The 23,432-nt window shown below is 40.5% G+C and overlaps 1 long non-coding RNA gene across 1 annotated transcript; it reads right to left on the reverse strand.

Moving 5' to 3' along the window:
* Positions 1-17,243: 17,243 nt before the first annotated feature.
* On the reverse strand, positions 17,244-17,642 carry LOC116702328 (uncharacterized). Its single transcript, XR_004335127.1, has 2 exons — positions 17,428-17,642; positions 17,244-17,312 (listed from the first exon to the last, which is right to left on the reverse strand). It is a non-coding gene; the product is annotated as an uncharacterized LOC116702328 (long non-coding RNA).
* Between the last annotated feature and the right edge of the window lie 5,790 nt (positions 17,643-23,432).

The following is a 23,432-nucleotide window of genomic DNA, read 5'->3' on the forward strand; positions in this document are numbered from 1 at the left end:
TGGTGTCCTCGGGTCGAATTTGACCCATTTTCCAAAAGTTTCTATATCAGAAATTTGGGTTTCTTTCAAACAAGTTGTCCAAAGAAATAACGGGAATGGTTCCGTAACAATGTTCTTCACGAGTGATTTAAAGATCAGTTCACTAAATTTATTTAATGTTTGTTTCATTTTATGGCATTTGAAGAATTCTTTGAGAAAAGTGACAAAAACACCGGGGAAAGCGGTACAAGTGTCTTTAGGTTTTAATTTTAACACAACTTTTTTTGAGTATTCATTTATCAAAATAATTTCTAATGACACCTAAATGATTATGAGAAATGAATATTTAAAAAAAATAAAATAAAAACAACCAAAACACCCTTCAACCATGTGTTGGCGTTGCATAGTTTGTCCACCAGTCCCTGTTGGCATCACTTTTTTGATTTTTTTTTTTTTTTTGTAATTTGAATTTTATATCTATGTGTTTGTATTTTCATACATTTCATTTGTATGTTGATGTTCTGTTGTGACAATGAAACAAACACGTTTAGTTTTAAACTGCATGATCTTATTTTAGTGAAGACTAAAAATTAAATAACTACAAATAACTAATGATAGGGAAATCTGTTTATGTTTTGTTACGCGTTTCTGGATTTTATTTTTTTTAATATGCAATATTTCGGCTAATACATCAAAATGTTGGGTTTTTAAATGACCAAATTTTTTTTTCCATTTCGTCCTTAAAATCATTCGTTGGTCTGGCTCTAGTTTTCAGGGCCCAAAGGATGAAAACGATTTTTAAGAAAGCAACATACTCCCTCATTAAATTCTCCCATTGACCCCAATTCACTTATAAACAGGGAATTAAGGGAATGAGCCACTGGAAAACTCACACATACACATATTTAACACATTCAATTATTATTATTACAAGCAGACAACTTAAACCTGTGATACCATTGGAAAGAAATGGCTTGACCTTTAAACGATAGTAGCATCCATATATGCTGTTCCTCTACAGCTGGATAATTGGCATATTGATGTATTGAATGTTGCCCTGTTCTCTGCACTGGGCTCAAAACAGAGTTTTGAAATGATGCTTTCCTTATTATGCACGCTTTATCTTCCCTTCCTTTAAGAAGGAAAGGAAAAAAAGAGATGCAGCCAAGAGTTTCAGCAATTCAAAAGAGAGCCCCCGGTGCCCTGCTTATTGATCCCCAGTGAAGAAACTGCAATTTACACTCTGTTTTTGTTAGAATCACGACACACACACACATGTTCAGGGCCTATTCATGCTCAAATGGAGAGCTGTCAGAGTGGGTAGGCTGCCAGTGCCCTAAGCATATGGGGGAGGTACAGTGCCTTGCTCAAGAGGTGAACTGGCATCTCTCCAGCTACCAATCCACACTCCATACGTTGGTCCTCACAGGGACTTGAATCAGCGACCCTCTGGTTCCCAACCCACCTCCCTATGGACTGAGCCACTGCCACCCCTTTTTGATTTGATGGTGACCAGGTTACCACACATCCATATTTGGGCAGGGCAGTTCAATTGGTCAATTTCTTGTTAGGAGAGCAAATGGGCTTGCAGTAGAATCTTTGTGCAGTGCAGTGGTTGGTTGTGTTATGGGAAGACTCTCTCCCCCACCTCTTGGATACACAGCAGCCAATCACACGAGGGATTTGTGAAATGGAGTGTACGGCTGTTGTCTTTGCTCTCTCATGCCTCTCTTTCACTCAACAAACACACACACACACACACACACACACACACACACACACACACACACACACACACACACACACACACACACACACACACACACCACACATTTGTGTGACCGAGACAGTATTGTGAATTAGCCTTTTTTTTCAGATTGCCAACAGGCGTTGATTCAAACTGAAGTCACATCGTCAAAACTCGTCACACAGTCAGAGATACAAAAGTGCATGTATGTTTCATGGCTTTCATAAAAAATGCATTTAATGACAACACGTTCACCAAAACCCATGAACTCTTTTCTCATTGGTACTCCACCACCTGCAGTACTCTGTGTAGTGCCTAAACCAGGCCATCAGAAGAAAACAAAGAACACGGTTGATGTTAATATTTTTAGTTTAGTAATTAAAATGATAAAATATCTATAGTATATTCTAGCCATGTATGAGTGTTTTATTGGACGTTTATATATTGTCGAAAAAATAGACTTAAATGCGTACACCTGTGAGACGCAGCTGAGATGTAACCGGAACAATAAATCTGATCAAAGCTATGGCTTGCAGTGTGAATGTACCCTGAATGCATGCATGCATGCAGTTACTCTCCAATGTGTTGTTTTTTTAATGTTGGTACCATGAAATTAATTACCATGCCTACTGGAAACACCCGTTCACCAAAGACGGCCAGATCGTGACCCATGTCCAATAGACAACCCTGGGCAAAAGGAAGGGTTGGCTAGCGGCCTTTTATCCAATTATATAGAGCATGGACATGGATATGACCCGCATTGTTGTGTCACTCTGAATAGGGTAAACCACATAGATAGATCAATTACACCTTGTCAAGCATATTGCATTATGCGATAAGGATGATAAAAACTTCTCAAAATCAGCTGGTACTATCCATGCTGCTGTTTTTAAATGCTGTTTAGGTTTAGATTTTTTTCTTTTTTTTTGTTGGCAGATGATGAAAACCAATTCATCCACATCATTTTGAAGTGTGTTGACACTTGGGATTGACAATCTATTAGATTGCAGAGTGAGAGAGTGAGACATTCAGAGTTTCTAAAGAGACTATGTGGCACAACCGTCAATGAAATGAATTGTCAAGGAAGACAACAATTTGTGTTTGTGTGTTGGTCACCTGCAAGCCTTTGTTGCAGACTGCCGGGCCCATTTCACAACCCTGACGAGGAAAAATAAGATTCAACAATTTAAATTCTTATTAAAGTAGCCATGTCGTCACTGAACATAAAACCATTATTCAGCACCATAGTCTATTTCCACTTCCAGGATTGCTAAGGTGCTGTTGGAAATTTATCGTATGTCTTTCATTTTGACCGAATGTACGTAACCTTCCACTTTCTTTGTGTTTGTGCATTTTAAACTGGATTTCTGAGGACTATGGTTACCTGGTCCTCAGATCTCTGCAGGGTAAATCCAGACAGCTATCTAGACTATCTGTCCAATCTGAGGACTATGGTTACGTGGTCCTCAGATCTCTGCAGGGTAAATCCAGACAGCAAGCTATACTATCTGTCCAATCTGAGGACTATGGTTACCTGGTCCTCAGATCTCTGCAGGGTAAATCCAGACAGCTAGCTAGACTATCTGTCCAATCTGAGTTTTCTGTTGCACAACTAAAACAACCTTTTAACGCACACATGTTCCACCAAAACAAGTTCCTTCCCCAAGCTATTTTGCAGCGGCATGGTGGCTCCGTCCGGCGCTTTGCCCCGCCCAAGATGATTGTGATTGGTTTAAACAAAAAGAGTTGGTAGAAGATTGTGGAGAGAGACAGCGCTCGAATCATACAGAGTCAGCGAGTGTGGAAGGCCCCCCTCCCGGAACCAAAATGTCCCCACAGTTTGCCTCCAACTCCTTCTTGGCTTTTCATCTAATATCATTGAACCATCTAAAATCATTAAGCCATCTCCTATTCTGTGCAACTGTTCTTATAGAACCGAGCAAAACAAATTAACCAAATGTGTTATCTCCCCCTGAGCTAATTTAATGGAAGGTGCCGTATATTTGCTTATTCTGTGCACATGGGCATCCGTTTCCTCAGGGGAGAAGCTTTGGTAGTGGAAGAGAACGCTTCTATTCTGCCACCAAATTATCAGAGCACCGTGGCAGAGTGCATTCTTTTAAAGATTAAATTTGATTGGTTCTCTCTAAAGCAGTGGTGAGTGATAATTCATTCCCCCTAATCCAACTCCAACTGGGTTAAGGAAGGATGCAGTCAATAGAGGGCCCTTAGAAGTGCAGTTACACAAATGTGCTTGTGTATCCCACTAATATATAGTAAAATAAAAAAAAATAAAAAAAATCACTTTCATCATCTGCCCTCTTCCTGCCAGTGTTTTTATCAGCAGGGCTGCCAACTTTTCAGTTTCAGGTCATTATTTGTCAATTGCTGGGAATTTCTGAAAAGGTTTAGCAGCCTAATTCACACTGTTAACTAGGACTCCATGTTGGTTACCAACATTCATCTGATTCCCATTGACATAATAGTGCAAAAAATGAATACGTTATTTAAAAAAATGTAATTAATCACTGAAAAAAATTCCCAACTGGGAAGCGGCAACAGATTTCACCCTAAAGAAGTCCCCCTGTGAACCAAAAAGGCAAAAAGTATGGGAGTTAGTCAAGGCTGAAGTTGTTTGTTTTCTTCCAGAAAAGGGTCACGTGATAGGGGTGTGACGAATCTGGGAAGGTCACTTTATCGCTGATGAGCCCCAATCAGGAAGTGAACGTCTTTGTCATCGTATCCAAAAGTCTCCATTCTCCGCCCATCCAGTCTACAGCGCAGCAGCGGAGTTTTCATACTAAAATGGGGTCAGCAGCGTTTCCACAGTCACCATTTTAGGGGCTTTGAAACGGCACAGTAGTGTGGACGAGAAGCATAAATATAGCAAAAAATATGTAACATATTAGTGTGGATGTAGCTTTAATGTCAAGAAGTAAGTACAGTTGAAGAGATTGAAGTGAAGGTATATGGCAGGAGACAGAGAATGATGATAGCAGGAATTAGGGTGAAATTTAACACTCGGGACAGATGATTTGGGGTTAAACACAGATCCATGGGGGGTAGAGCGGGAGCACATATATAGAGGTTTACTACTGGATGCAGCAGCCCTGTGTTTGACCCCGACCTGTGGCCCTTTACTGCATGTCATCCCCCTCCCTCCTCTTTCATTGCTTCAGCTGTATTGTCAATAAAGACCTAAAAGCTGATTGGACAGATAGTCTAGCTAGCTGTCTGGATTTACCCTGCAGAGATCTGAGGACCAGGGAACCATAGTCCTCAGATTGGACAGATAGTCTAGCTAGCTGTCTGGATTTACCCTGCAGAGATCTGAGGACCAGAGAACCATAGTCCTCAGATTGGACAGATAGTCTAGCTAGCTGTCTAGATTTACCCTGCAGAGATCTGAGGACCAGGTAACCATAGTCCTCAGATTGGACAGATAGTCTAGCTAGCTGTCTGGATTTACCCTGCAGAGATCTGAGGACCAGGTAACCACAGTCCTCAGAAATCTATCGGAGGTTAGAACAACAACACAAATATACACAAAGATATCCGGCCTAAATGACTGAAATCCAGCAGAAAGAGGAAATCCTGGAAGTGGAACATCGTGGCTAGCAGTTACTAAAACAGGCTGCGTCTTTTATCTCGAGTCCAAAGTTCTGTTCTGTCGTGCTTGACTAGAGACATATTAAACTGTGTCTTGGTTTTCCTTGATTCCCTAATAAAAAGCTGTGTGCTGCATAAACTGTAAATCTTTCAGGGACAAACTACATTTTTGGGCTACATGAACGACTCATGTAAGATAGTGTTAAACAAGATATTAAAAATGTGCATTCACATGGGGACCATAACTTCATAACCCTACAGCCATTATCAAACCGATTACCCTCTGCTGCCATCCACTCATTGAAATGACTGGAGGCATGTGAAAGCCCCTTTAGAGACCCGTGGGAATGCTGGAGATCTGGTCTGATATTACTATCTTTCCGAGGCTGTAGCCGGTTCCATTAGTGCTAGAATAAAGATATTGGTATCATATGAAACCAGACGACCCAAGGGACCCATTGGTACCAACCCTGGCATGCTTGAGTGTCAGTAAGGGGCATAATAATGTTCCAGAGTTTGGCAAAAGTTTGGTGAGGGGAAAAACTGAATGCCATGGGTACCGCTTCACAGACATGCCCACTTTATGCTAATCCAATACAGTCTTTGACAAAAACAATGCAGTTATTCTCATGCAGTCTGTCATACTACCATAGTTGGAGTTGCATACATTGAGTTTGACTTGAAAGTTGAGACTCTTGTAGATTCAATCATCCAACTTGTATTCATTTGCGATTATGTTAATCCCCAACGTAGCCATTTCATTGTAGTGAGACCGTTTTTGGAAACTTGGCCTAACTGTCTTGAGTATAATCAAGGCATCATGGAACTTTAAACACCACAAACTAGAGACCTGGGGATTTCAGAGGATGTATGGCTTTCCTAATTGTACTGACAATAAGGGGGTTTCTAAGCAGTCTGTGGAATAGAAGCGCTCGCCATCTAATTGGCAAAAAATGCAATTGTTACAGAAATAACAAAATGTCTGAACCAAATCACAGAATGCATTTTTTTGTGGTGTTCCTCTAATTCTTGTTGTCTTCATGTGGTATTTTGGAGGGATTTCTGACCATTTATATCAATTCTCGAGTGGTCAGAAATAGTTAAATGTTGCACTAAATCTGTGTAACAAATAGTATCAACCCAGAAACTGCTGCAACAATTTCTGAGACATATTTGAGCATGAGAATGGGCATAATAATGTTCTAAGCCTTTATGCACTCTAATCACACTCTGACTTGCATTACAGTAAGAGGAAACCAAAAAAAGTTGCTTAAGTATACAAATGTGTTTTTGCCTGAATGCTGTTAGATTACCGGCCTATATACTGTAATTATATCAGACTGTCAGCATACTTTCTGTGTGCATCCATTTTATTATAAAATTAAACCAAGAATACATTCAGGTCTTTGTTGTTCATAGAATAAATAAAAGGCCATAAATTCATGTATGGATAACAGGGAAGAGGACAACTGGCAAAGGTGGCTGGATGACAGGGTTTCAAAGAGGTTATTAAAAAAAAATTGTATCGTGCCAAATTAAGTGGAAACATGCACAGGCATGCTTATTATACACACGTATTCATTTTGAATTTCTTTTTATTTGTTCCTTCTATGTAACTTTATTCCCATGTTTTCACAAATATCCTGTGATACAAACAATTTTAAACAATGCGGCATCATACCTAAAAAAATAAAAACATAAATAATGTGGATTACAATCTTACATAAACATAGAAATGCAGCACAGAACATACTTTTTAGCCTTCCCCATACTGTTCTAAGCTGTATTCACTCTAATAGAGGTTAGTGTGTGTGTGGTGTGTGTGTGTGTGTGTGTGTGTGTGTGTGTGTGTGTGTGTGTTGTGTGTGTGTGTGTGTGTGTGTGTGTGTGTGTGTGTGTGTTGTGTGTGTGTGGAGATCATAAGGGTGGGAAATCTTTGTTGTGCTAATCACTCCATTTTCAGCTGACATCTAAAGATATATGCTACACACACACACGCACGCACGCACACACCCGCAAGCATGCACGTACACACACACGCACGCACACACACACACACACACACACACTCACAAGCCGGACGTACCTATGGCTTCCAGCTGTTATTAAGCTTCATACATAATATGAAACGAACGTTATGTGCCATTGTTAAATTAAACATGAATCACTTCCAGCCCAGTTTTGATATTTATAATCACATACTTATGGTGAGTAAAATATTCCCAAAACACGTTTATACTATTGATCCACAAATGGACTCATATAAAACCTTTTGATCACACACCTTCAGCTAATCTACATTATTGTCATTCACAGGTATCACGTGATACAAACAAATTTAAACAATGTCGTACTTAAAAAAATAAAAACATAAATAATGACACATTATTATACATCACAACCTTACATACAAGTAGAAATGCAGCACATATACAGTACAGTACATAACAGACTTTTTAGCTTTCCCCATACTGTTCTGAGCTGTATTCACTCTAATAGAGGTCACTCTATGTGTGTGTGTGTGTGTGTGTGCGTGTGCGTGTGTGTGTGTGTGTGCGTGCAAGTGAGTGATGAGATCATACGAGTGGGAAATCATTGTTGTGCAAATCACTCCATTCTCAGCTGACATCTAAAGATATATGCTACACACACGCACGCAGGCACCCGCAAGCATGCACACACATGCATACACACACACACACACACACACACACTCACAAGCCGATGTACCTACGTCTTTCAGCTTTTTATTACGCTTCTTACACACCTTAATTGCTCAAATTAAAGCCGGGGCCTTTATTTACCTGAACCGCAGAAGTTACCCGGCTTTTATTTGAAGCAGGCTTTTATTAGAGGCAGGCCTTTATTTCTAATTCCGTCTATTTGACCAGCATAATTAATATAACCGTTGAAAAAAAAAAAGAAAAGCAATGGCCGTCCAGTGATGCCGGCCTTTATTTGGCCCGGCTTTTTATTGACCACCGGTCTTTTTTGAGGAATAACGGTAATACAAAACTAACATTATGTACCATTGTTAAATTAAACATAAATCACTTCTAGCCCAGTTCTGATGTCTAGAATCACATACTTATGGTGAGTAAAATATTCCCAAACATGTTTATGCTATTGGTGTAAGAACAGAAAAACTCAAATGCAAGGCTGAAAGGAATGCAAACAGATTCATTGACTGAGAGGAGAGGGGAAGTGGGAAGGCAGACGCCAGGGACAGGGACGAAGAGACTGGGAAGCTGGGGGAGTCTCGAGGGTGTGGACACTCAGGGGACCCTGGGAGAGCCAGGAGCCGAGGAGAAGACACTGGAGCTGGTAGCGGAGGTGGAAGCGGAGACGGGCTAAAGAAGGGTGCCGTGGGAGGGGGACCGAGAAGAGGAGTCAGCTGACCGGAGATTGAAAACAGGAGTGGAGGTGATAACAGTGTGACTGGAGCAACGATCAAGCAAAGGCAGGTTGAAGAGCCGGGGTTGATATGCTGTTGTTGGGTGTAGATGGAAGGCAGGTGTGAGCGGCGGGAGCAGGTGATTGTGGATGAGACTCAGGTATGCGTGATCAGCTGGCTGCAGCAAGAAAGAAGAAAACAGCAGGGACAAACAGGGCAGGCCAAAAGAAAAGTCACATGGAAAAATAGTTTAAAAAAAACTAAAAAAAACACAATTGATCCACAAATGGACTCATGTAAAACCTTTGTGATCACACACCAGTCTACACTAGTAGACTACACCACTACCAAGCACCAAACGCAGCAAGTTCTCTCCCCCCGGATGACACGGGAGGCAGTTCGGCCAGATTTTGTCACCTTATAAAATTGGAACTGTGCAAGATAAAGTGACAAAATTTAACGTGTAGTTGAGATCAACAAGAAGGGAGAGTTTAAAAATGTGGTCCAAGCAAGGGCACCGGTAGGAAGTGGTTGGGAAGTAGGGAAGGAGCCCTACCACTTTATGCCCCTGGCCGATTTGGCATTGTGGCTGGTTGGATGGTCTCTAGCCATGTTTTCAATTTTTTTTAAATCAGTTTGGCAAGAGTAGTTTTGTTTAACCACTAACCCCTAACATGGCTCATAAGCATATCTGTCATGCTGCAGCATTTCGCTGCACTTTCCTCCAGGGCTTTTCCCCCTTTTTTTGTCTTTCATTCTGTTGCAACACTGCTTGGCCATGCACGGTCGAATCATGTCTGATGTCAAAGATTAGACAGTCTACAGCCCTGAGTCTCCATAGCTGTTTTTCGGTTTGAGTTACTTATTTCATTTAGCATTTTTAACACTGGCCTGACACTGGGCCACTCAACAATCCTCCTGGTGCCCCTATGGCCAGTCCAGGCCTGACTGGCACTATTTCACAGATATGAGGGTCACAATGGTGCTCCGGATGGGTTGAGGAGAAAGACTGGGCTTGCCAACATCCATTGTTATCTGAGGACAAACTGTCTTATTTTAGCAGGACCTTTGGTGATTTACCAAACACACTGATGTCCCAGTGGCATTTTTACCATATAATTTCATTCCTTAGGTTTCCTTTTATGTACGTTTGTGGTGCAAGGTAGAGCTCCATGCTGACATCTATAGTTAGACAGACATATGTTCCTTGGCTCTTCTTTTGTGTTGTACTTCTCTTGTGTACTACTCTGGTACTGCTCTGGTGTAATTATCTGGTGTACTACTCTGGTGGACTACTCTGGTACAACTCTGGTGGATTTCTGAGGACTATGGTTACCTGGTCCTCAGATCTCTGTAGGGTAAATCCAGACAGCTAGCTAGACTATCTGTCCAATCTGAGGACTATGGTTACCTGGTCCTCAGATCTCTGCAGGGTAAATCCAGACAGCTAGCTAGACTATCTGAGTTTTCTGTTGCACGACCAAAACTACTTTTGAACGTACACATGTTCCATCAAAACAAGTTCCTTCCTGAGGTTATTTTGCAGAAGCACCTCGTCTCCCTCCGGCGCTTAGCACCCCCCAAGACGATAGAGATTGGTTCAAAGAAATGTCAATAAACTAGAGCACGTTTTTCTCCCATCCAGGTGTGGACCTGTCAGACCTTCCTTAACCGCGCTGCAGATGAAGGTCCGGCAATGCGAGACTATGGTGTCCATGAAGTCCAACTATTGCCTGACACAAAATGATCAACAGTTACACATTATTCACAAACTTAAACATTAAATACCTGGTTCAGCGTCAAATTAAAAAGAGGATCTTGTGTGAAGATAGGGAAAATAATCAAACAACAGAATATTTCCGACTGAATAACTCGACATTGCGAAGATATTAGTGGGATGACTATTGTATTTGAAATGAAGTCTATAATGTGGATATAATGACTTAAGTTCATATTTTTATTTTATTGCTTTTAATACAGAATTACAAGCAATTGACATCACAAAAAAATAAGAAAAATAACTTTTGACTGGGCTTCATTTGTAATATAGACACAGCAGTGTATAGTATAGGTAGAGCACACATACAAATACGAAAAATATATCAGTTGCTATGCAGATTCTGCATAGGGGTAGTGATGAATAGACTGAATAATGATGGTCCAAATAAGACAACATCCTTAGCCACATTTTTTTCCAGTTCCTCTTTGATGTTCTTCCAAAATGTCTGTATTTTTGGGCAGTCCCAAAATATGAGTATATTTGTTGCTGGGATGGTTTTTCAAGGCAAAAACTTGTTAGTGGCATCCTGAAAAATCACATTTTAACCAATCAAATTCTTTCCAGAATTGGCTTCCACCGCCCTTTCTAGAACATATGTTCTCCCAAGGATCACTACTTGTTATTTTATTTTGCTCCCATTCTTATTCTTGTTTTATGTGCAATGTGTCATATGTCATATCCATGAGTAAGTGTTTAAAGGCAAATAAAAACAGGTAGAACAGTCTGTCTTTAACGACCAGTGAAAACAACACCTATGCCAAAATCTAAGACGATATCTAGTCCTTTATTTTGATAGATATGATATCACTATATTGCCCAGCACTACTTTACACTGATCATTTTAACTGGTTCAACTATACAGTGTCTTATTTGCAACTATACTGCACATCACACCATAAGTTGCATCAATTTATATAGTTTCAAGCAGTCATTAGGAGAAGGCATTATTTTGTTTAATAACTAATTACACACAATACTGTAATTGCCTTCATCAAATCTTCTCGACTATTTTCTTTTATAGATATCTACTGTTATATTGCTTGCCTGCAGCATCATGAGCCTGTGGCAACTACCACTTTGATTAGGGGCCCAAGCCTGAGGGGGAAATGGCACCCTATTGTACTTGCTTTTAATTGTATTTTTATGTAGCTAAAAGTGTCGCTGCAGCATCAACTGTGCATGATGGGGCAGTGCAATTTTCAGGACTGGTAAAGAACCCTGCACCCACCTCAGGCACAACGATTGAAACACTTCTGCCATTAGGGGGTGTTGTAATAAAAAAAGTGTATTGCTCCATAACTCCCATACCAAAGCTTACAGCCTACATTGCAGGTTACATTGCATTGTGGATAAAAACCTTGTATCGACACGTTCCCTGAACTGAGGTGAATCTCCTGATACAGGCCACACACATATCTACCCTTTTATTCCTGAAACAATGCAATAAGTGCATTTGCTATTCAAACGACGTGGGCAATGGACAGGAAATTGACAACTGCGTCTGTCCTGAACTAGCACAGACACTTGCGTGGGGCTTTGCGCCACGCCGGGTGCGAGATATGGCCCTTTATCTCATAAAGGGGTTATCCAATTATTAAATTAATTATAAAATTTTAAATAGAATTGAAGGGTGCCATCTAGGGCCACTCTTGAGGTCACACCTACGATGGTTACTACACTAACATTAATGTGACAAGTTAAAACTTTCAGTGTAGACGTCCAGATGTAGATAGTCGTCAGAGGCAACTCGCGACCGGGGAGGCTTGGACCCCGTCGTAGCTGCTTGCAGTTGTAGTTTGTATTTGTTCTTCTTTGGCCCTGTCAATCTGGGAGTTTAAAAAAAAAAAGTACTTCAAAAGGCAGGACATAATAGGAGCTGCTGACCAATCTGATCTGGTGCATGTTCATCAAATGATTAAATTCCACCCAAAAACTATATAACAGTGTGTAATACATTACATTCTTCATGTCCTCTCTCTCTCTCTCCTCTCTCTCTCTCTCTGTTTCTTTCTCTTACCCCCAACCGGTCGAGGCAGATGCCCCCCCCCCACCCTGAGCCATGGTTCTGCTCCAGGTTTCTGCCTCTTAAAGGCAGTTTTTCCATGCCTCTGTGGCCTAGTGCTTGCTCTTGGTGGGAACTGTTGGGTTTCTGTAAATAACATCAGAGTACGGTCTAGACCTGCTCTTTATGGAAAGCTCAATGAGATAACTGTTTTTGCGATTTAGCGCTATATAAATAAAATTCAATTGAGTTGAATTGAATCTTAACAGACATATAACAAAAGCTCTAGTAGATACATCATAAACACCATGGAGCTATCAATTGGAATAATTTTGGTTAGGATAAAATGGTCAAATGAAGCTTATTCTTACTTCACCGATTACCTCCTGGAACTCTGCCAGCTACCCCACTTTGACAACTTTGACAACCACTTAATCAAAGTAACTTTCGGGGGTCAAATTTAGGGTCAAATTCTGCTTCTTCAGCTAGGCAGCTACTTTTACTGAGACATTTCAAACAATGGGCAGCCAATCTTAAAATGATGTCATCTTCCACTGGGAAATGCCATCTTATTCTTCAAAATGATGAAAAAATATGTGACGGGGTGAAACATTTTCATTTGTAATGTTGTTATTGAAGAGACATCTCAGCTCTGCCTTATTTCAGATTGTTTTCAATTTGACTCACTTGACAAGTGGCATTTTCTCCGCCTCCTGGCAGACCATTTCATATGTGTCACACAGTAGTGTGAGGTCCTGTTTTACCACTTTAAAAAAAATTGACACTTAATTAATGTATTCAAAATAAAACAGGTTACTTCTGAACGGCAATAAAAGTACATAAAACAAAACTCTCCTCCAGCCGGTCACATTAACAAGCACGGAACAATACCCTGTGACCAATCCTAAGCAGTGAAGAGGGGTGCGGTCCAACCAACCACAGGTTATGTTTATTAAATGAAGCCTAAAATATGTTGCTGACTAGAAATCGCTAATATCAGCTGGCGCTAGCAAACGCTAACGGTATGTAGCTGCTAGTTAATGCTAACGCTAGCTAGAAACAGAGGTGAAAAAAGTCCTAAAATATTATATTTAAGTAAAAGTACCAATATTTTGATGAACTATTACTCAAATACAAGTAATAAGTAGTTCATTTAAAATATACTTTAAGTAAAAGTTACTTAGTTACATAAAAAAAAATACAGTGCAGAAACTTTAGTTAAACTCAAACAGGAAAATTAACCAAAACATGCTATGTTGGGATCAAAATCAAAAGTTGCTCGAAGTCACATTCTGACATATGCTTTAATGAAATAAAACCAGAATTCTATCTGAAAGTGAAGTGCAGCCCTTCATATATTGGCAGCTTCGTTGGTGTAACCCTAAGATACTACGGTTTCTGGAAGTGTTCCTCCAGCGTTTAAAAGCTTACCATCATCCAGAAATATGTGCAAGAGAGAAGAGTAGAGCAAGAGACCAAGCTTTACAGAGCTTACTGTCAGCACAACTATCTACTTTCCACAAGGATACACTTCATGTCTCCAGTCTACTTAAATAAAATAAGAACATGCTTCAGGGTGACTTGTGTGTCAGCAATCTTACATGATCAGCAAGGGAGAAGTACACTTAACTTGGCTCTACACGGAAACATTTTCAAATGAACAAGTCAAACTTGTATACATATATTGGATCGAATTATGTTATTTTCTGCAGATGTTCTTTCTATGTTCTGTCTTCTACGTACATTCCTGAAGTGGAGTCGGTAAAAAACACAAATGTTAAGCTTGAGTTGAAATTTTGTTAACTGGGCTAGCAATTCATGCTACCAAAGTCATTGCACCCATAAGTGACTGATGACTGTCTTACTCTTAACCCTCGTGTTGTCTTCACTTTTGGGATCCTCTCGTATGCCTCAGGTCAAATTGACCCGTCACTTATTTGGGGTTTTAAAAACAATTCTGAAATAAAATTTAACTTCATAATCTATTAACAAATATTTTGAGATAACATACATGTTTAGGGAATGCAATCAGTCTCTACTAGAACACAATTAAAAATGGAAGTGTGTTAATTTTTTGTCATAAGGTCATGATTAATGTTAAAAATCCACTCTGTGATCATTAATATCTTGGAAAAAGTGGTCATATCCAGAATTATTTTCTGAATTGAGTAAGGAATACATGTTTATCACAGAAAATAAGGTAAGGCCATTGATTTTCAGGTAGAAAAAAATGTAACTTGTATCCTTTTTCTTCTTCTAAAAATTTTTAATGGGTCAATTTGACCCGAATACGATAAAAGGGTTAAAGGATGGGCATTACCTGCTGTTTCAACAGCCTCTCTGCCATATGTCTGTAGGGATTTGCTCCCATTCAGCCACAAGAACATCAGTGAGGTCCAGCACTAACACCTTGCTTTCAGACAGCATTTTAACTAAGCACACAGATTTAGGATTGGGTTGAAGTCTGACATTGTTCAACTAAACATCTCCATTCAATGGAACTAAGGGGTCCTATCCAAACCAGGAAAAAATGTCCCAGGACCAAAAGGGCAGCTTATGTAAAATACTTTACGCACACAGCGCCAGCAAACGTATTGCGTCGAGCTCCAGTAAAATCATCAATTCCAGATAGAAATAACCACATATAACCAGAACCACGGTGTTGTTTATTTCCCGGAGGGAGTGATAGAAATACTTCCATTACAAAACCATCTTCCTTAACCTGTCAACGGTTCATGTAGTCTCCTCCCCGAACGGGTGGCCTCTGCACCCTGACTGAACACCATCAATCACGCCGATGACACCAATTGAGGCCGCAGAGGCAGTGGGAGGCGGGCGGCAGTCGACGCAGCTTACTCACAAGCATTGGGCCATGAGATAAAGGTTTGTCCCATTCTGCAAATGGTGTTCAGCACAGGCAACCCGCTCTCACTCTCTAAAATACGGACGCTTGGTCGATGTGTCATAGCATCAGACACAAGAAAACAAGCACCCTTCAACGTGTGTAGCTCCGCGACTCTGTAAGATAAAATAGCATTGAGAGCGGTAGCAAGTAGTATGAAAGACCAAAATACCTTATGGGAGGCAGGTTGGGGTGGTGTGTTTTGTACAGCACTACTGTCTGCTATCACTCTATAGGTTGGTCTTTTGCTAAATAATTGGAGAAGTTACGGCTGTTTTATCGTATTTGAATTAGTATTCTTAAATAATCTTGCAGTGCACGTCTCTTTTATCCTCAGTCATCAACCCAGGGTATAGGTGCAGACTACTATTTTTCATATTTTGGTAGCCTAGGACACACACACACACCAGTGGGTAGTAAGAGGGCTGCAACAACTTGGGATGGCCAAAAAGAGAGTGGTGTGTGTGTGTGTGTGTGTGTGTGTGTGTGTGTGTGTGTGTGTGTGTGTGTGTGTGTGTGTGTGTGTGTGTGTGTGTGGTGTGTGTGTGTGTGTGTGTCAAGGAGTCTGTGTAAACCTGCCAAAAGTTCATGGCCAATCCGATTTGTTGATTTAATGAATGTTACTGTGGAGGGTAGCACAATTTACAGCGTGTTGTAAAGTTGATCTACGGCCAATGTTTAGCTCCAGTGCTGTGATGCCGGGCAGATGTTTCAAGTGTGTGGAGAGGATGCTGGCTGGCAGAGGGGCTTCCAGTCGGGTTGAAATTTATTACTTTTTCCAAACAAAGACAGCATCCGATACTAACCCCTGATTTACACCAACTGCGGAGCGGCAGCTGATGGGCTCCGGAACGACGACGGAGTCAATAGGTTTCCATTAAAGTCAATGTGTGTAATTTCAGTGACTGTGGAACGGCTGCGTTCCCTAACCCTAACCCCTAATCTTTAGCCCTCTGGAGCAGATACGCACAGCTTCACGGCCCATCAGCAATCGCAAAAGGACACAGATGCCTTTGGTTGTCTTTTATGTACGGCAGTTATAGTTAAAATGTCTGTCGCTTGTAGGTTATAAATTGTATTCTGCACTTGTATATGCAAGTGTAAAATACATTTTACTATAACTATAGTTTTTGTTTTCAGTTACTTGAGTAATCTATCTATCTATCTATCTATCAATCGGGTATAATGGACAGAGTTGCATTTTGAGATCACTAGCAGGGTTAGCAGTCTTTTAAGGCTTAAAAGCTCATGATAAAAAGTTGTAATGCACCAGCAGACTCTTCCCTCTGTCTTTCAGCTCCTGTCTATCTCTGCTTGTATCTAAATCCTGAGAGAGAAGACAAGCAGAGGCGTGTCATGTTGGCGAGGTTTGTCAGTCTGCTTATCTTTCTGTGTGTCCCTCTGTGTCCTGGGAGATGTGTGAACTTGAGAGACTGTCATTATTTTTGTCTTATGTCTCTCCTACCGATCTTCCCCTTTGTCTAAATCCCAAGTATGGGCAGGGTTAGACATGTCATCTACAAGAAAGTCACTTGTTAGCTTTCCATCTAATCTCACCCCTCCAGCCTGCGAGCCACTGGTGTTTGTTGATATCGACCGGCGGCTCTTCAGGGGTCAATGGGCTCACATTTTGGCTTCAGGGCATCGACAAGTTGCATCAAGTTGAGTCCAACACTTTCTAAGGCAAGTTATAATGACATAGAAAACCAATTTTGACACGGAAGAGGTTGTGAAAATGAGGCAAGATACAAGAGCATGTGTGAGACCTTCAGTTAGGAAAACAACGCAGCAATACGTCTCTGCAACTGACAACTCTCCTCATCTTCTTCACCTAAACTCAACTGTCCTCATCTTCTTCACCTAAACCCAACTGTCCCGCTCTTCTTTTCCTAAACCCAACTATCTTGTTCTTCTTTTCCTAAACCCAACTGTCTTGTTCTTCTTTTCCTAAACCCAACCGTCTCGTTCTTTTTTTCCTAAACCCAACCGTCACATTCTTTTTTTCAAAATCTACGTGTCCCGTTCTTCTTCACCTGAACCCAACTGTTCCGTTCTTCTTTACCTAAACCCCACTGTCTTGTTCTTCTTTACCTAAACCCAACAGTCCCGTTCTTCTTTAACTAAACCCAACCGTCCAATTCTTCTTTTCTAAATCTAATTATCCCGTTCTTCTTTAACTAAACACAACTGTCCCGTTTTTCTTTTCCTAAACCCCTGTCCCACTCTTTTCCTGCGCAAAAGGTACCTTTTACAAGCCCAACCACAATCTTTTCCTAAACCTGTGTCAAAAGGGTTGCAAATAGTCCCGACCCTGCGCGTTTAGATAACAAAAACAAATCCAAAGGCACCTGACCCAGCGTCCGTATTGTCCGTGATGGGGGTGAGAATGTGTTGTAGAAGCTGTGTTTTACATCTTTTTTTAGCAAAGCAAATTGAAAAGCCTTGAATTCTGAAACTCTGATTATTCACATTCACTCCTGAAACTTTTGTTGAACGTGTTTGGAATCACTTTTTGGGGAATTTATTTTTGTTGTTTTGACAAAAACAAAACAGGGGACATTAGACAGGGTCATTGTAGGTAAAGTGAAATGCTTGATATCATGAAAAATAGAAAATGAATGAACATCAGGTTATGCAGTATCAAGGTCTGTGGGTCATCCATTTCCGCATTATTGTCCTTTGAATGCATCATGGTCCTTGTGATCTGTGACTTTGGCTCATGCACAGCTTGAGTATTTTAAAGCTTCAGTGTGTGTGCTACTTTTTGATATCAATGAACGTCCTTTACATTCCTCTGTGTCGTGTTAGGGTGAGCCATCACAAAAGGCATGTATCCTGTCTTCTATCGTGGCGTGTATCAACAGTTTTGTTGTCATTACTTAGAATTCCTCATTGGGAGACAGAAACAATGCACTATAGCTTTAAGGGTGGAATAATGTAGTTATTTATGAGTTCTCACTAAAATATTATAATAATTTGTTTTCTTGTTACAACAGAACAGAGGAACATCCAAATGTCTTAAAGTTCTCATAACTGAAATGTATGAAAATACAAACTTATATGAAACTTGAAATCCTTTGAATAAAAACAGAATAACTAAAAAGAATCAGTGTTGCCAACAGGGACGTTGTAGATTGCCCTCTGGTGGACAAACTATGCAACACCAACACTCATAACTTGGTTGACCATCCGTTTTTATGGACAATTGTTTTTTTAATCGGCCATTATAAATGCCGATATTGTTAGGAAAATGCCTAATATCGGCCAATAATGGCTCTAGTCTTAATCAAGAGAGGAATTAGAAGTACAGTAAATGCTTTGAAGTTGTTTGACTTAGTTTAGCAAATATAAGAAATTGTTCAGTTAATGAGTTATGTCATCAGTGCACAGGGGCTTGGAAATATACGATTTTATTGTTGAAGTGAGTTTTAGCTTTCTGTTCTTCTTTCTGAAAGCTAAGAGTGACAGGTCAACACATCAGCACCAAGGAATTCGAGAAAAAAGCATTTGGATTTCGGAAATTGCATTTCAGGTTTGATTATCAAACGTGCACATGCAGCTTACAGTCATTCTGCAATTTTTATGTTGTATCTTTTTTTATTTTTTTGAACTGTTTATTTTTCATTTTTTTTAAGCAATAGAACATTCCTTGACAATGGATCGGAAAGTAAAATTTAAATAAATACATGTAAGTAAATTAATGAAAATAAATGACATAGTAAAATGGAAGAAATTCTATGAAACATTTTTATATGTACAGTACTCAACTATAAAAGGAATACAAGTACATAAACCCACAAATAGAACTACTAAGCAACTAAGTAAAACAAGTTAGAATGTTGGCGCTGCAGTGGAGCAGGCTCAGTTAAAACATATGACCTTTTCCACAAACTCCATAATCTGATATGTTACAACAACCTGTTGCTTAATAGATTTGATGTCATTTGTTCCGTTATTAAGACATTTTTCAAGCTTAGTGTCCATTGTGTTAGGCTTTGCGGTTTTGGCTCCTTCCAGTTCAGACTTATGTATTTATATTTATTTTTTTAATTCTAAAGGAGACCAACGAGGAGTTCAGTTGGTAGAGCCCATATATATATTTAGACTGCCTGCATGTCATGTCACCCCCCCCCCCCTCCCCTTTCAAGTCTTCAGCTGTTCTGTCAAATTAAGGCCTAAAAATGAAAAGATAGTTTAAAAAAAAGACATTTTAAAAGGAGATAAGTTGTATTTCACATGTGTGTGTTAAATTATATTTTAACATTTCACATGAATTATCTGAAAACAACATGCTGATACAGATTGATCAAGTTGCGTTGTGTTCGTCCGATATGACGGGAAGTGTCACATTTCACACGTGGTTCTAATTTGTAGAAACTCAATTTTAGATATTGTCAAAACCAAGGTTTTGTAGCTCTGATAGTGCCAATAATTCAAAACAAATCTTATGATTCATGTATTTTCATTAATAGAGTAAATCAGTGCAATCCTTTAACCTAAAATAGTCCACTGCGTCAGAGAGAATCCGGGCAGAGACTGTTATGATGATCATGTCATCATCATCACCACCATTACCATCATCTCTATCATCATCATCACTAATCTTTCCAGATCTGTTCCTGTAATGAGCTCACAACAGCATGAGGATGATTGCGCGCGCACACAAACACACACACACACACGCACACACACACACACACACACACACACTTGCTTATTCTCGCCTTCTCTCTCACTCAACAGCTGGCATCTGTTCCTGCATGGCATCTTCATCGGTGGGGCCTCATCATCTGTCTTCCATCTCTGCTTTTCGTCTCCTTCTTTGTCACTCCCCCTCCCCATTTTATCCCTCTCCTTTTATCTCTTTCTTCATCACCGTCTTTCACTCTTACCGCGCTCGCAACACACTCCACATCAACAACTTACACTACACACATACACAAACACACACACAAACACCTCCCCTATTACCAGCCCCGGTGTGTCCGACCCCCCTCGGTGTCACCTCCTCTGTTTCTTGGCTGTTCAAACAAACGCCCTCTATCTCACCATCCAGCCATTCAAGGACACCTCCCCTACTAACACACACACACACACACACACACACACACACACACACACACACACACACACACACAACCACACACACACACACACACACACACACACACACACACAGCATGTCGGTCAAATGACTCTCCTTTGCTGCATCTCTTTGTAGAATATTACAAGCTTCTTCTCATGTCTGCTTCAGAGAGACTTGAGAAATAACTTTCCCTCCGCTCATCAATTCACTTATTTGAAGATATCTTACCTGGGAATTGAACATTTGTGTGTACAGGTAAAACTTAAGAAAAGAATTTGTTATGGCGTGTGTACCACAATGAAGATAGAAAAACAAAACAATCAGAGGAACAGAAATGTATAACTACACAGGTTAGTCAGGCTACATTGTGGGAGAACTGCATGACACTGCAGGTTTCTGGGAAAATCCTTCTCACTAAAGACCCATGGTCTTCTCTGGGGATATATACGGTACCATGCTGTATGTGTTGGATGCCCACTGACAGCGCTGACACACCAAGAAGATCATTGCAATCGTTTGTGAGCATCGTGTCAAGCACGGGCACTGTTGGTTGAACCCGGGCGACCCTCGTCTGCTTTTTTCCCCGGCCGATTCAACGTGTCGGTGAGAGGAATCCATCTGATTTGCTATTCCGCTGAAGCGAATTAGTGCATAAGGAAAACGGTAGTAAGGGAAGCAAACCACTGTCGAGAGGGCACACACAGAAGGCTCATTTTCCAGTTTCAACCTAATCTGATCAATCTGATACATGATAGGAATGTCAAAACTGGCTAAAAATGACATTCACATGTTTCTTATGATAAAAAAAACAATTGGAATGAGGATATGGAATATCTAATTTTGCATATATACAATGTCCATAAGAAGGCAAACATACGAGATACATAAGTACTTGTGTGAGTATGATTATTTCAACACAAACGTGTCTTTAAAAAATCTACATCACAAAAGCAGCACTGTGAAACTTAATATAAAGCCCGAAGCCCCCTCAACCTCTGAACTGAGTTCCCTAGCTAACTAACTAAACAAAATAAGTAAAATGGAACCACAAAAATCAATGTTTCATTCACACACTCACACATAGCGTAGGAACCACATTGCTATTGCCAGATGAGTGACAACATTGTTACCAGTGTAGCATGAAGGCATGTTGGGTGGAATTAGCTAACATTAACTAACGTGGAAAGCTAACGTGGAAAGCTAACGTTAGCTAAGACGCCAGCCGGCCGCAGCAGGCCAGTCCTCTCTCCACCACAGGGAGACTTCTTTACCGAGAGATCGGATGACAGCCCGGGAGATGACCAGTCTGGTTAGCCCTCTTTCTGAGTGAAGCCCAGGGACCGTAGGCTCTGTGCTTTGTTGTAGGTTTTTAATAGCAATAGTTTGTCTATCCGGTTTCCTTCTTTAAATGAGGAATAGATTACCGCCGACTGCTGGTATGGGCGCAGAACATACGTGCTAGTTGGCCGTTGGTCGTAGAGTTTTGTGTTTTTGATATTCCCTACAATTTTAAACATAAAGGTCTCCAGTGCTGCTGATCACACTGAGACTCACCACTCGATTGATGTAGCATTTAGCTTCTTAAAGCTCATTCTTTTGATTTGCTGCTTTAGCTGGCTCCCAACAGTTCTTGTCATCCCCCGCCCACACCTGTTTCAGAAACAAACACCACAGAGTCAGTAGTAATGAAGTGCCGCATGTATTCCTGCAAAGCAGCTAACAATGGTGCTGCAGACATGATAGTCTATATTAATATTATTATCTAAGCTAACATCCCTGATATTTTCTGTCAGTTTTGTTGTTGTTTTTAAAAGAAAGTAGAGTTACATGCAATGACTGCCGTAATTCAGAGGTGCAAAGAATTAACTTTGCTTCTATTCCTGTCATGAAGTCTGTCCCTCAGCAATGCCAGAATGAACTTATTTTTGGGTCAAAGTTCAAATGACTCATACCACGAAACTTGGTGGAAAGTCAGCGTGGTGCTCGTCTAGAAGCTCCAGCACCACTTAATTGGAAATCGTGGCCTTTGCTCTGAACATCCATTTCTGGTTTTAAAGTGTTCTCACATAAAACTGTCGATAGCCAGTCGCAGCACAAAAGCTCAGGCAAGTTACTTGGACTCCACCTGCCCCGCCCTTGTCAAATGACAACGAGTTCAATACACGAGTGGTTTATGAAAAAGTCGAACATGTAGAGGGTCGGGCCACTAACCCTGGACTTTAGGTACGCCTTCCTTAATGGAAGTATAGTGTCCTCACTGCCCATAGCACCACATAGGGAGGGAAGCCAAACACTGTTCATCTGCACTCCCTGCCCACACAAAGATGACACCGAGCTAGATTGAATTTGGTAAACTATCCTTTGAGTGTGCTTCGGTTTATTGGTCTTTGACAGAATGGTTTTAGTTTAGGGAGTCACTGATATAATTTAGATATTAATATTTGCACTGTGACTGATTAAAACAAGAGGATGCCTAGACTTCCATGACATCACTGAGAGTCATTTAAGCCAATTCTTACACACGCATTTATGAAGCTGTCACATTAGCACTGGTCATTTGAAAGTGTTTCCCCAGGCTGCAACCCAAACAAACATCTTATTTGTTGTCTTACAACTATACTGACTAAATTAAAGAGCATATTAAAAAGGCTGCTATTTTAAAGAGCTAAGAAAAGTAATAGTAATGGATAATGTGATTATAGTACTATCTATTCATATAAACATCTCTCTCACTCTATTCTCTATCCAAAGAAGGCACCACACTGGTTATCTTGTGTGTGTGTCTTACTCAGTACTCTCTTCCACCCAAACGTCATTGTCTTCATATTCTCCGTGGCTGTGGAAATTATTCTGACTATAATCTTTCTCTCTCTTTCTGCTCCCTGCCTGAACCCTTTTATATAGGGAGTAGCGTCCGACGCCAAGCTGTACAA

The sequence above is a fragment of the Etheostoma spectabile genome, chromosome 2 (genome assembly GCF_008692095.1).
Source record: "Etheostoma spectabile isolate EspeVRDwgs_2016 chromosome 2, UIUC_Espe_1.0, whole genome shotgun sequence".
In the NCBI taxonomy this organism is placed as follows: Eukaryota; Metazoa; Chordata; class Actinopteri; order Perciformes; family Percidae; genus Etheostoma; species Etheostoma spectabile.